Source organism: Aptenodytes forsteri, unplaced genomic scaffold, assembly GCF_000699145.1.
Source record: "Aptenodytes forsteri isolate BGI_AS27 unplaced genomic scaffold, ASM69914v1 Scaffold23, whole genome shotgun sequence".
Taxonomy (NCBI): Eukaryota; Metazoa; Chordata; class Aves; order Sphenisciformes; family Spheniscidae; genus Aptenodytes; species Aptenodytes forsteri.
In genome coordinates this window covers 6,499,776-6,515,603 of record NW_008796043.1, presented here as the reverse complement: position 1 = coordinate 6,515,603, position 15,828 = coordinate 6,499,776, and positions in this window count along the sequence as shown.

The window sequence follows — 15,828 nt, the reverse complement described above, 5'->3', positions numbered from 1 at the left end:
TTTACGCTGCAATTCAGACAATTGAGCCTATGTCAGATTGTCAGTAACGCGTGACAATAGTTTCCTGTAACAAATAGGCCATGTTCCAGTACGCACATTCCACTTGCATTAATCCTTGTACTGCTTTGTGTTTAAAATATAAGAGGCAGACATGATTGGAAAACAAGAAAGATATCATCTGAGCAGTAGGCATGTAAGTGTGCCGAATTCTTAGAAACCAACATTGCTGACACTGGGCTGTCCCAGGGCTTCTCAGCATGTAGGGAAGATTGGATCTTGGCACCCTAAAAAAGAGGATAAAGTAATTCACATGTGCTGACAAAACTCAAGAGCTGAGGGTTTAACCCCTGCTGCTGCAGTGAAGAAACTGGAAGTAGTAGACTGCTCCTGCAAGGAGATATAACCCCTCCCTCCCCTCTGCTCTCACCCCAAAACAGCCACCACCCATCTATTTCCTTGACCTTTTACTGAGGAGCAGCTCAGGTATCTGGCTGCACAGGGGAAGCAGCAATTGTCTGCGTGGGCAACAAGCACTCCCCATCCCTTCCAGCACAGACATTTAGGCAGCAGGATCCTTGCCAGCCCAGTTTATAAAAGAGGGGAACCGATTTCATCCCTCGGTTCTGTGTGCCCCCACAGAATAAATAGAGACAATTCTTCGAAGAATCCTGAAACACAAAACCTAAAGAGCAACAAATCAATGAAAGGAGAAAGCACAGCCCGACAAATTCTTCCCTCACCTACACTGACATCACCCATTTCAGGCTGGAAAATAATTTTATGCACTTCATTAGTCAAATATTTTCTACCTTAATATGTATGGAGGAAATCTGCTTAAATAGTAGCAGAGCATAGATCAATACCTCAGATGTGGTTTAACATCTTATATTTCGGTGCCTTTTAAGACATAACTCAAATATGAACCCCTGATATTTGTTCTTAGAACTAATCATATTCCTGTATTTGCTTGAATATGAGTCAGGAGTGAACTACAGGCATGAGTGTCAGAAAAAATATATGACCGGAGGTAGATATACAATGTTTGTTCACTATTCCATACATACTGTAAATTGCCTGGGGTGGGGGAAGATGTTCTCTCAGATTTTCATTTAGCTCACACATTTTCATCTGAATGTGAATGCGATTACTGAATTCTAAAAGGGTTTGTTAGACAGTATTCTTTGCTGTCTTTTAGGTTCCTATTTGCCGCCATTTTACAGAGCATACTGTCTGGTCCTGACTGTGCATGAGTCAGCCCAGTTATAAGAAGGTAGGTGGAGAGTCTGTGTTTGGGCCAGCTAAGGAGAGTGATGGTTACCCAGTTAGTTTTGGCTAGAAATAGACTGTCAGGGTTTTTTTTTTTCCCCCTATAAATGTGGTTTTGTTAATTCTAGAGGATGCATCAGAATTATTTTTCTCGGTGTTGGACCAAAGAAAGAATGGCTTCACCAGCACGTTCTGATTTTGCATTTCTAGATGCTTACATAAGAAGAAAACCACACTGCTGATTTGCAAATAGAAACACTCAAGACCTCCACACTGTACAAGTAGATCCATTTTTATTACTCTAGATCAAATTCCAATTATTTTACTTTCAAAAAAGCATCTGTTAAAATATGCTTTATTTCCTAAAGAAGAAAATACTGGGAGAACTTGCACAAGGGATGGTAGGAAAGTCCCTTTTAGATACCTGAATTACATAGCACCCAATTAATTTACACACTTTATCTGTACAAGCACTGGGTTTAGAGCAGATGCTCCAGGTCAGGCTTCCTGACATTTCTGCCCACTTAGCGCTAACCATGGAAGAATACAAATGAATCTCGCACACGGAATATGAGCAAGTTTCAATAGATTAACTCAGGTCTCAGCTATACAAGGTAACCACTGCCAAGTGGACTAGGGAATGCCACCAGAGTTCACTAGTTAGTCCACTTTGAAAGTAGGATACACTTACAGTTATTACAAGTGTTCGTTCAGAAAGGACTAGGGCAAAGTAGCTAGAGTGCTGTAAATTCACACCTTAGCTTACTTCTCTCTAATCTTCCTATGTCAGACACACTGATTAAAGATGAGATTTTAAACTGATTGCACTGAGCAAATCCAAGAAGTTTTCTGATCACTGAAGTTCACATTCAAACTAGACTTCCTGGCTTAGCTTAGCCAATTAGGAATGGAAATCAATATAAGTGGCTGCAGATGAATTTGGTCTAGCTTAACTGAATCATTTAAAAAGCCCTTCTACATTGAAATCCTCTAGTATCTGTTTTCTCAGATAGCATGACTCGGAATCCTGCAGAGCTATCAGCTGTATTCTGGTCTTGCCTCAGGTGGAGGCTTGAGTAAAGGCTACCTGAGCCGTCAGTCCTGACAGAACTGCCTTCTGTCAGGAGCTTATGGAAGTACCAGAAAAAATACACTTTCCTTAAGGCAAATTCCCACCTCCCTTGGAATTTTCAGAAGCTCATAAGTACTTACGGAAACAAGAATACTTACATTGTGTCTGTATTGTTCTTATTTTTTTGATCACTAGAGCATTGAAAATACTGTGGTGTTACGCACAGCACAGAAACCACAGTGCGAAAAGAAACTTGACCGGCATCATGTAACGAAGAATCACTTCAAAGTCTACATCTTTCCTGTGCAGGTGAAGAGTTTCTGTTTTAGTTATACAGCTTTCCTGAGGGAGGAAAATGAATCTAACACAAAGGACATTCTTAAAACACAATTACCTTTTCTGTGTTTGGGTTTTTTTTCAGTTGATCCCATCTCTTCAGTGATAAACGAGTTGGGAATGAGGAAAATGTATAGTGTCGTTTCTAGAATTAGTCCAGTAATGAGCTTACATTGTAGCTGTAAGTCCATTATACAGTTTCCTCATGAAATTAAGGCCTGAACAGCATTCATAGCATATTAAATAAGGTTTTGGTTACTGTGCATGTGCTAGTTTCCAAAAAGTTTGATCCCTTTCATATATTGAAAAGGTCTAAGCATGTGCCCCCTCAGACACACTACCAATGACGACTTTGTTTTAAAATGAAACATAGGGTTTGTTTAAAAAATAATACTGCAGGCCCATCACTTTTGCCTGCCCTGCCAAGGTTTGCCAGCACTTCAGCTACCCTAATACAGGGTTTGTGGGGCCGTGCTACTATATTAATTTAATAGTTTTTGTTTTAAAGTTCCTTTTGCTAAAGTATACAATTTTTTAACCCGATTATTTCACTGATGCCCTCCACCAAGAAAACCCACAAACACTTTCATTGGCACAATTGGGAGACAATGGCAAACTTGGCTTCTGGGTAAATCAAGAAGGGGAGCGACAGCCTCTTTGCCAGTCAGGGCTCCAGCTGTGTGTTTCAGAGGAAGGTGGACAGAAGCCCTTCAGAGAGCTGTGCTGGGGGAAGGCACTACCACACCTTCTCCCAGCTCCCGCTGCTCATCCCCTCCCTCTGCCAGAAGCTACCTCCTCCTGGGATTGCCCAGAAGGTAGCTAATCTATATTTTAAAGAGGATAAAGAAGAAATACTGCATGAGGCATAAAAACAAGCCCCTCTGTTCATCCTATTTCAATAAACCTTTTCCTTTTAAAGTTGTGAGAGAGCTGACAACAGGTTAAGCAATGAAGATACGACTCTGTTGTAGTTGCTGAATATAAACAACTGACCATAGATGACAGAAGTTGAAGAAATGAGAGAGGGAGAGGAGGAGATCAGATGAAACAAGTAGGCCCAATTCATCTTCCTGTTAGTTACATTAATTTTAACAGATATTAATTTAGTTCAGTGTGATTAAGCCAAGACATTAAGTAACTTCTCAGACACTTAAGCAGGGACAGTGAATACCTGTTAGAGGTCACAAAATTGAATTTAATATAAGAAACAATGACAAATAAGACCAAAAAAAGGGCTCTCAAAAGTCAGAGGTCCTTTTCTCTTCATACAAAGACCAAATAAAAGGAATATGAGAAAAGAACCAATTTCTTTTTAATTATGGATATCCATAAGAAACACAGAACATTGTTACAGAATCAGACATAAGAGCTATATAAACACCAGTTTCCCTGGATTTTTCTATAGGTTACTTGGTTGTTCTGAGAGTGACTGCTTTTGAAACAACAGCAGTTAACTTCAGATTCAGCATCCCTCCTCATAGTGCCTTGTAATTTCAATATGTTGTAGCTTGCAAAGTGGATTAAAAACAGAGAAGCTATTTTGGAGATAGACTGATGAAGCAAGACTGGTGTTATTCTATATATTCTAGATATACGTTAGTAGCCCTTGACAAATTACTGTCATCTAGCCTTAGAAGCGCTGTCACTAAGGAAGCAAAATAACTAAATATGATGAAGTGCATTTCATTAAAAATGTTCTTATGATTCCTCTTTTCTGACATGCAACACAGTACCTCAACGCGTTTCAAGACAAAAGGACACATGGTGTTACTTGGCAGGCAAGAGGCACGATGGAAAAACCCTACAGTTCAGCTGTAGGGGAGTCTGCCACTTAATGGGTTTATCTGAGCACAAGGCATCGTTAAGCAGTATGCTTTCATGCTTATTGCAAGGGCATGCTGCTAGACCTCTCCCACAGAATCAAATTCACCAGAGGTAGATGGTCACTGCATTACAGCCAGCTAGTGATCTGCTGGATGATGTGCTGAACTGATACAAGCATACTTACGGTTCAAGTCACAGGCTGAAGGTCAAAGCTGGAGGCTTGATGGGTCTGTGTCTTGATTTGCTGCTGTTATCATGCAAGGCCTGGAAGGGATTCTTGGGTTACAGTAAAGCATGGTCCTGTATTCTGTGTACTGACCAGCACCATAGGGGAAATGGCTGCTCAAGTTTATCTTTCCCCCTTGCTTCAAAAAGCAAGTAGCTCCCTTAACAGCTCAAGCCAGAAACATACACTGGAACGGTAATTTTTTCAAAAGATTGCTCGATTATTTTATCATACAAGAAAGGTAGCATAAGAGGATGAAAAAAATCTGCCTTCAGTAAAGTCATTAGCAAAGCTCCTTCTAGCTTCAGAAGTTCAGAATTTTACCTGAAAGATATTAATTGCAAAAGTCTGCTTTTCGTTTGAAAAGTTGGAACCTACACTTACTTCCATCTAGTATTTTCCCAATACTCTCCTGCTTTTGCTGTTTCTAAGTACAAGAAACATGAGAGGCCAACAAAGCTTTAGGTATTGGAAGAGAAAATGCTGCAACAAAAAACTGAATGAAGTAACAGAACGTAAGAGTGGTTGGGTTTCTCTTGGTGTTCTGAATTCTGAAGATGCTTAATAACAAAGTGGCATTTTAAGTTTCTAACAAAAGATATTTTCTCTAATAGCAAGTTTCAAACCAAAAATAGATTTTCTCACTAATACTCAAAGAACCGGAAAGCAACAAATACATATTGTTTTTTTAAAAATAGACCTAGTGGATAATCTTGGGAAATTCTAGCGAGTCTTTCTTCAGTAACAGCTTGATTTAAACTATTATTACATTTAGCAATATGAAACACAAAGAGAAACCTAATATGCTAAGGACATTTCAGTAAGCCTCCTGCAATAGAAAACTGTAGCTCCTTGTTAAAACTATCTGATGTATTAGTAAAACAGCAGATGAATGAGTAGCAGATAATTTACTTGGATTTTCCAAGGTCTTTGACAAAGGACTGCAGAAGAGGCTGTAAGTACAAGCTAAATCACCATGAGGTGGGAAAGTAGTTCTCATGTTTAAAAAAAAATGAAGACGTAGAAGACAAAATGGAGAAATAAAATATCTAATTTCAGCATGGGAAAAGATAACTGTGAGGTCCCTGATATCCTATGCTTCCCTGTCTCCACATAGGAAGCCTGTTGCTTAGTACAGTATCATCTGAAAAAGAAGACAAACAACAGAACAATATTTATTATTCAGACCCCCAAACAATCGCAGCAATGCCACTTCTGGTTCCTGCTTTATAACTCTCTTTATAGCAAATACTCACTCTTCTGTAAAGATTAACCTCCACAAAAAAGGCAAAGTATTCCTAAATGTCTGTAAGAGGATAAGCTGCAATGCTTCATAATAGTAATTCAAACCTGGTCAAATACAGACAATAGACAAGAAGAAAATCCAATGACAAGGGATGTTGATACTTTAGTCTGTGGCAGGCAGTCTTTTCTGAAATAAGTAATAACCAATCACTCTCTACATAAGAGAGTGCTGGAAAGGACTATTTGTAGGGAGGGCTTCTTTGAATTAGACACAAATGGAGGTTCCAGCCATTTGTGCAATCTCGTTCCAGAGTAATTATTCCAGTGTAATGGTCTGGGGTGCTTCTGCTACTTTCTGTTTGTATTTTCTTTCTTTCCCTCCTCCTCTCCGAGAGTGGAAGGGAATGTTGGAATTTCCTAGGAATTAATTCTTCTCTTACATTTCCTCACAACATTCCTGTAGCATTACAGCCCATAGAGAGACCTCTCTATGCCCAAAAGTTCACAAAACTGGTTTCCCTTCTTGAATTACTGAACTGGACCAACTGTTAAGGACAGTCTTGAGAATTGTGGAGAAAGAGGTAGACTGACACCAAGAAGAATAATATTTCAAGGCTTTTTCCTCTCAGAGAAAAATAGCCAAGCTTTTATATCAGGCTTACTCTTGTAGTGAGAATAGTGATAGTTCTCTTGTAATTTGTTTTGATATCTTGCCAATGCCCAGCCCTGCTGTCTCAGCTGAGGTAAATGAGAAATTGTCGTCATCAGCAAATTAGCTGCAACAAATTCTAAACCTGTTCTTGCTCAGAAAAGCATCAAGAAATGCTTTAGGTTGCATCCATTGGCTCACTTGGAGGCATTTTTCTCTAGCTAGCCTCCAGGTCAGAAATAAACTGCTGCTCCCTCTCTTCCCTATCCAAGGGAGGACTTGGCCTATTTTTCAATATGCCCTTTATGAACCAACAGTCTCCCTGTCCTTACACTGCTACACAACCAGTCAAGAGGAGAGAGATATTACCTAACTCTGATAGGGGTGTGGGGGCATGTGTGTTATCTGAATTTGTTTGTGAAAGTACTGAGCAGCTTTTGATAGCTACGGGGAGGTATGTTGTAAACTCTCTGTAATGAATACTTGTAGACATGAATGTTTGTGCATACCTTCACTATAAGAACAAGTTGAAGCCTGCATCATTTAGATTGTCTTACTTTTCAGAATTGCACCTCTCTGAGCCTCTTCTCCTGAAGATTTTATGTGATCATTGTATAAATTGGAAGAGTTCACAGATAAGCATTATGTGACTTTTCTTGACTGAAGCTGAAGATGACAAACAACTTGCAATTCATTCTCAGTTGGAAAAGCATTCAATAATAGGTTTGATTTGAAAGATCATTCATCTGTAAGATCCCTTTATTGCAAATTATATTTGAAATAAGAGAGGATTCAGTACTTCAGATAATTATTCTGCTTTCTTTAGGAGGAAAAGCAATCTCTCTTGCAGAGAACTCGGAGCAAGTCTGATACTACAATATTTATTTCTGTGGTATATGTATTTTTAGAACTGTCATGAGTTACAAGGATGAGAACAGCAGTCAAGTAATGTTTATCCAATAATGTACTGACACATACAATGACTTCTTTGTCCTAAACCTTTGCTTTTTTACTTATGAAAAATTAAATTTCTGTAACTTGTGGAAGTGAATATAAAAGCCTAATTTAAGGTCTCAACCCTGCCACCAACCCTGTATGAGAAGCCCCTACTGATGAGAAGCCCCTACTGTGCGTACACGGTGGTTTTGGTTTGGGGGAGCAAGAGGCTGACGAGGAGGAGAAAATGTGTTCAAACTCTCCTTTAAGCTACCAAGTCAAAGGAAGAGACAGTAAAGATCCCTTTTATCCCTATACTCTTCAGACTCCAGTAAACAGTTAAATGGCAAGCCCGATGTCTTTTAAAGGCCCACCATCAGATTCACTGTAAGGCTCCAGGCTTAATCTGGAGAAAAGGTATCAAGAAAGCCAGCATTTATTCTATCCATTTAAAAATGGTCAAAATGTTCTTTCCTCAGCCCAGTTGTTCCCATGATGAGCTCAGGATGCAGGACGTAAAATTTCAGACAGTGTCTTTTATGAGACCAGCTGACATAGCTGGAAGGAGTAAACCAGCTTTGAAGCACACCAGCCCTCCTTAAGTCTATTATGCAAGCAGAACCTTTTCCACATTGTATAGTCCCACAGCTATTTTGGGTGGTAATTTACCTGTGTTAATCAGTTACGCAGTTTATCCAGTTATGCGACACTCATAAAAACAAATTGCAGGCAGACATAGTACATTCACATTGGACAGGGATTTACAGTTCAAGATGTAGTGCTTGTGGAAAGGGCTTTGGAGTCTTTAAAAGCTTCAGTTTTCATATGGCACCAAGACTGTGGCATATCCAGAACCCAATGTCTCCATCGCATTTGGCACCGATGCCCAATTATTCAGTATAGCCTACTGAATCACCAAAACCACTTCCTGCAGTGGACTTTTTGTAAATCTCTTATCCAAGTACTGACCAAGCCCAGCCCTGCTTAGCTGTATGAAATCATGCCCTAAGGTGGTGTGACTGCAAGCACAAACAGTGTACCTCTGTCATTTCAGCTCAGTTAGTAATTCAGTTGCCTTCTTTAGAATTAAGCGTTCCTTTCAAGGCTGTCATAAGATGCAGTCTTATAAGAATGGTTACTTTCCTGTAGTAAAATAATCTGAGTAGAGTATATTCAAATATCAGCATTTTTTCTTTTATGTATGGTGGTCAATGATGAAAAAACTGCCCATGTTGCACAATGCTGGTTGAATTTGATGGTAACTTCCTGTTCTGACCACTAGTTGTCTAGTAACTATTATTAAAATGGCTAAGTAAGAAATGAAGATCTAAAAAAGGATAAACGATACCACTGTGGGACCATTTTATGAACAAACACGGGTTTCTACAGTTACTCAGAGCCTTTGACGACATTAAATAGAACCAATTTTTTCAAGCCTGTGTTTAAATTTAGGTGCCTAAATAAAAAAATGAAGGAACCTGCCTAAGCATAGGTTTAGCACACTGATTGTATGTACCCATGATCACATTTCCAGAAGTGTTAAACTTCTACAACTCCTACTGATTTTAGTCAGCATGTCTGATAATCACAGCAGGAGATCTGAAAATTATGGTCTATATTTGTATTTGAGAAAAAAAGTACTAAGTTTACACAGACGCAGGCTTCTGTTGGGGCATATCCTGATCTCTGCCTACAGCTTGAATAACTATGCTATATGCAGGACTGATGTGCAAATATTCTTGCCCCCGAGCCATGAACAAGAAACAGCACAGCTGCTGCTGCAGCCCATGTGCTATTGTAACAGGGCAGCTGCTGTATCCTTCGGAGAAGCAGGGTGTTGCCTCACAAGTAGTTCCTCACAGTTATGGAAGCATGTCCCATACCCTCCATGTTCTCTGACCTGTTTCACCTTGAAATATCCTGTGCAGTAATTCAGGGCGAGCTTGCACTGACCGAGGGCTCCACTGAAGTCACGAGGTGGGTATTCCATGTGCAAGTTCCCACTGTCCTGTCTTCCACATGTAACAAAGCTATGCTGAATCCTATACATACGGTAGGTATACTTAAAGACTTAGAGCAGGACTGGAAATAAATCTGAATTAGAGCATAATTTGGGGTTTTTTTTAGCTGGTCACACTAAAGATTTTGTGTTATTTGATTATAATAAGTCTGTACGGTTAGTGTTATAAAAAAAAGGTATTTTCTTTCCTGTTTCTCTTTGTACTTACGCTGGGCAAGACCTCTAGCCCAGTGCATCTGCATATAAAATGAAAGAAAATTTATAACAATAAGATCTTGCTACACTTAACAAGGATGTATCACTCCCCCACCCCTCAGTAAATTATTTTGCTGGAGGCTACATCATTCTCTCTGAGTAGTATGTTGGGAGTTGACAGAGGCGTGAATAATTCACCGTGTACGAAGCCTCCCGAGCTGAGCTGAGCTGCAGCATGTTGGGCCGGCCTTTGATGCAGACTGGTTGGGCAGGTTCCTGGGCGCCCCGGGGAACCGGTCTGACGGGCCTGTTATGCCAACAAATTCTGGTATGATTCCATGCTCTCCAGAATGCAGAAACCTGCCCAGCCAGTTAAATGAAAGGCATATTAGGTTATCCATTGCACATTGTATATATCTTAGGTGCAGCAGATCTCCTCTCGGCATTCTCTAGTGTGGTCCACAGTGGCTTCCTCATCTTACTTACACTTGAGGTTTATAGCTGGAGGGGAAGTCAATAGTAAATATTTATCACCCCGATCAAGAACAGAACTTTTCACAATTCAAACAGAAGGGTGAGTTTTGAAAGTCTTTCTTTAAAATTAATTTAAGATAACCTTAAGCAAAAATTTCTCTTATGCTTGAAGTGGTATAATGGCTATCTCCTTAATGTGTCTGAGTACTGCCAGTCTCTATGGCGCTTGTTGACAGGATTTTTGTGAGTGCAGCTTTTTGACCCTTCTGCGTGCAGCTCAACATCATCTGTTCTGCCTGCAAGAGTATTTACTGGAGAGGGTAGTTCAATGAACTAAGCACGGGAGTGAGAGACAGAAACTCCACTGCCAATGACTTAGTATTTTGAGCAGGTCACTTAAGTATTGCCTATTGGTCTTCTCTTTTATACAGTGTTTTTATAATCCCTGTCTTGTAACAGCACTGTCGTGACAAGGCATAGTGCCATTACAGTGAGATGTGTGGTTACTAATTCTTGACAGACTAACTTTTTTAATTGTTCAATTTTATGGAGTCAGTTAAATAACTCTAGATTTACATATTCAGAATTGGCTTCATGGTAAGGTAGGAAACGTACTTGTCATTCTTACTGCTTGCTTTTGATATACTTATTAGAAATTTACCTGTTTAGAATGAGTAACGGTGGTGGCAACAGTAACAAAAAGCAGTCCTAATCATAAAGAGTAAGCAGACCTGAAAGTATGTACCTGTATCTGCAACTGAATCCATTCACAGGTTCTGTGTCAAATAAGAAAAATTAAACTGTGTGAAAACAAAAGCTGTGGAATCTGGTAACTGATTAACTACTGGAGCACAGAAGTACTTGCTGAGCTGAATAGAAAGGAATGAAGACAGGTTTTGTCATGCCTGTTAGGACAAAATAACTCTTTAACTTAAGTAAATGAGAATCTTCTTGCCATCTGAGTAACTACATTTTTGAAACCACTCACATAGCTACTTCCATCTCCCTGGAAATCTTAATTTTGTCTATCTTTAAGTGAAACAATTACCATTCTCTTTCATGATGTAAAAAAAATAAACCAAAGTCCCCAGTGGACATGAACCACTAGATACAAAAAAATCTATACAGGATTATGTAAGATTTTATGGTAGTCACACAACAGGAAGCTTCAATTATGAAGGTGTTTACTGCCAGCTATTTCCAGGTTGGTGCAAAAATGAACATTATTATTCTTTTGTAGAGTGCCAATAAAAAGGCCTCCTGAGCAGCTTAAAAACTCAATGAATAGCAGATTGAAATGACCTTCTCATTAGCAGCATTGTATCTGGGTGTAAAATTTTTGTTCAAAGTGTAGGAAAATGGAAAAGGACATACAGAAAGTTTTGTACTCTCACAGAAGCTAAAAATATTCATCAGGAAAAAACATTCAATTTTTATCATCTCTGTTGATTTTGCTATCAAATACGGAAGGAAAACTTGCTAAGGAATAAAACATTTTCAAAAGAAAATAATTATAGCTGGCTGAACTGTATGGTTTGCACAGGGACTCTCTGTAGAGCCTATAAAATGCTACAAGAGAGCTTTGATTTCTAAAGCTACAGGATATTAACACAGCATATTTTTAAAAGTCAAACCAAATTAATCAGTTTTTCAAAATACTCCTTGCCATCCTCTCTCTCTCCAGTTTACGTGTTCTGTTTTATTTGGGTTTTCCTCAGCTGCTTTTTTTTTAGGGGGCAGGAGGGGCAGGGGCCATTGTTTGGGGATTTTTTTCCTCAAAAGGTAAGTAAAATATTATTTCCCATATGTTGTTTCTCTTTTGCTTGTTTTCCTGTCCTGAATTCTTGTCGTTCACTACAGTAAAAGGTAGGTGGCATGATTTTGTACACAGACCTGTAAACTTTTACTTCAGCCTTCCAAGCCTGAAACAGCCTTCCAAGACCGAGATAAATATGCATAACTACTCAGACTATTCATGTTAACCTGAGCAACGTCAGTAGGAGCAAAACATTTCTGCATGCAGCTAACACAAATAGGTGCTGCTGCTTAGAGTCTGAGGACCAGGAACACCGCACTGGGGTCCTGCAACAGCATCCCTAAGGTTGCTTTTTTATTTCTCCATCAAGGCTCTCTAAAAGACCTGAGAGTTTCAGTTGAATAAATCCTGGCTGTTTCTGACTACAGATGAGGAGCAGTGAAAGCACTTCAAAGAAGAGAGTTCCTTAAAGTGAACAATGTTACTGGCATCAGGGAATTTGATCTTGGCTCGATTTCAAAAGTGGCTACGCAAGCAGCTTGAGAAGAATCAAATTCAACTAGTGGGGGTGATGGAGTGGCTCCTCCCTGTTTTTCCAGAGAAAGCAACTACCTGTGCCAGACAGCGGCGGTGTGCTCTGTGCACCCTCCCAGCTGTAAGAAATCATGCCGTTCAGAGGACTGCCAGTTCCTATACCCCCAGTTCAAATCCCGTTTAGGTAGCAGCTGAACTGCGCCACATGCTCTTATTCGCTGCATCTGAAGTTGGGCTCCTTTGATGTCCTTATTGGCAACTGCAACATAAAGTTCATTAAATGAACATGACTAGAGAATTAAGGAATATATTTATCCCTCAGTGCAGATCTGCAAGTCAAGGAGGTTGTGAGAACACTGGCCATGTACGTGTATGTGCACTCTACTAAATCTCATGTGAATAAATAAGGACTTTAGTATTTTATAGATAGATATAGATGTGTGTGTATATATATTTATATATACAGGAAAAGAGTGATATATTTACCATTGTGTTTAAAGCAATTACAATATTTAAATTGGAGTTCCCCCGTGTAATTCAAAGTTGGTTTTAATCTTTACATCTAAACTTAAGGTAATAGAAGCAAAAAATGTAAGCTTTCTGCTAATCTCTTTTAAGCCTATTCTGTATGCATATGCAGTGAGTTAGGTCACCTTCTGCTACCTGAATGGTTAGAAACACTGATGCAGCCTTTGCACTACCCCCAAAAAGGGGGGGGTGGAATTAAAGGCTATTTTTTATCTGTGCTGCAACATTGCAGTACTCTTACAAGAGAAATTCAGTCATTAGTTGATTTGCTAGTAAATAGTCCAGTCATCAAGAAGGAAGGCATAATTGAAAATCAACAGCTTCACATACTGTTAGTAAGATTAAACATTTCAGACCAGCCAGGTCTAAAATGGGCTAGGATTCAATTAGATTCCCTTTTTGCAGAGTTGCTCATGGATAAGTATTCTGTCACCGAGTTTAATGTGCCATATTAAGGGTTATTTTGAAATCTGGACATGAGCCATGACACCATAGAAAGTTTCGTATCTGTTCAAGCGCAACAATGGTGAAGTATTTTTCCCACAGTTTTATTGTCTAGGTGTGTGTGTTTACTCTTATGAGATGAATGAGATGCAGTTCCAGTTAGACTAGTCAGCTTAAGACATTCAGTACAAGTGAACGTGGAATATCAGACTCTTCAGTAGTTTCCTAGTACGTTTAATGAGCCAGGGATCTATTCAGTAATTGGTGGCCAAGTATGTCATTATGGAAAACATAAAATCAAATAAATCTGGAAGGGAGATAAAGGTAAAGGGCAACTGCTGGTCTCAGTCCGTTATCACTTACTGTTGAGTAGATAACACTGTAGAAGTCTATGGATTTATATCGCTGTAAAGTTCAACATGAGACAATATGAGAATAAACTGCTCACACAGTTTATTGGGAAATAAAATGGTTGACATAATTATTTTCCAGAGTGCTTCCTGTAAATAGAAAGAACGGTCCAGTTTATGGTAAAATACCTGAACAATCAGCAAGAGGGCTATTTTAGTGCTACTTATCAGATCTGTGTATATATGTAAGACACCTGTTTCTCTTACCTCTGAGGAAATGATTACCATCCTACATCACAAACTTCTAGATTATAGAAGTTTCAAAAGTAGAATAAAAAGCTGCCAACAAGCATTATTTAAGAAGACTGGAGTGTCTATCACAACCTATTATGACGTTTCTTCTATAAGATGTAGCTAATTTTAGTTCTACCATGTGTACCGATATGATAAGGGATCAAACTTACGATGTAAGTAATCTGCTGCTGAGCTACTCAACATTGGATTTATTTTATTTTAGTTGAAAAATAAGTGCTTAAACAATGCTGAGGAACGAGCAGAAAAGTTAATTACAAGATTTTCCAAAATACTTCAAAATTCAAGGTACATATTTGATGGGAAACCAAGAGTATTTTCAACAAAGGTGAACAACAGATTTAAAGCCTGCTTAATCACAGGTTGTCTTGGACTCCTGTCTGACAGTATTTCAAAATACTTCAGAAATGTTGAAGTAGTATTTCAGATTCAGTTTTATCTATGCTGTACCTCCATATTTATGATACTTTCTGGAAATCTGAGTGATCTGAGTAATGTAACAAGAGTAAGACGGAACAGTTACTAACAATTATTAAATACCTGAACACCTAACTTTTTTCATACCACTATTAATAATCTAGAAAGTATGTGGTTTGCAGCACTGGCCCTTGCAAAGTGGTCACCATTGTGCCCTCTAATCATGCCACTAAGCTGTCTCTGCAAGCGTTCCTATACATACCAAAATGGTGCAGTGGAATCGTGTGAAGGCAGAATAGTAATAGTGAAAAGCTGTGTTTTGTTTCTATTACATTACTAAGGACAACTACAAACTAAAAGTCAAGGGGTTTATCTCATGGCAGACAGGAGGGTTGGTCCCAATGAATGAAAGAACATTGATCTGCAATTTGGGCAAAAAAATTACATCGGTAAAAATCTCAAAAGTGACACAAAAGTTCAGCTGCCTTATGCCATACTAATTGTATGAGCCTACAGGTTTTCATACTTACACAAAACATTAAAATATGCTCTAGGCTGTTCTGCCATATACTAAAATGACAAACCCATGCAATCTGTCAAGACCAAGAAGGGGAGGGGGGGTAGGAAGCATTGCAAATACATCTTCTGTGTCTGAACCCCAGCAGTCAGCAGACTACAAATGCTGTGGAAAAGGTAGATTTGGCAGCATAGCTTGAATACTAGCAAGGCCACTTCTGCCACAGGAGTATCGAAGATCCTCTTTACACCTAAACCAGCACAACTTTCTTTCGGGTAGTCTCCCCCTGCATGGGCAGCATTTGCTTTAATGCGGGCTCTCACACACACCCTTGCTTTTCCGCAATGCTTTGTGCCTGCCATGCTTAACCGTGGCACCTGCCAAAGCCTGGCTCATCTCCTTGGCTTTTCTCAGGCTGCTCTCTTTGGAAATCCCAAACGCCAGGCCAGACACAGGCTGAGGAGGAGAGGGCTGGGACAGCGGCTGTTGGACTCGATGGATGTTCGAAAAGGCGGGGCCGGCGGCACCTGAACGCCAAGCTGAGGCGGTCGCTCCCGCTCCGGGGCGACTACCCCAACGACCGGGCTGGAGGGCAGCCCGCGGGGCGATGGCCCCTCACAGCCCTGCTCTGGCGAGAGGAGGCCGGCAGCCTCGCGAGAACCGCTTGGGCCCCGCCCCCCTCCGCAGGAAAGGCGCTCGGCCCCGGCTTGCCTTTTACCGCCGCTTC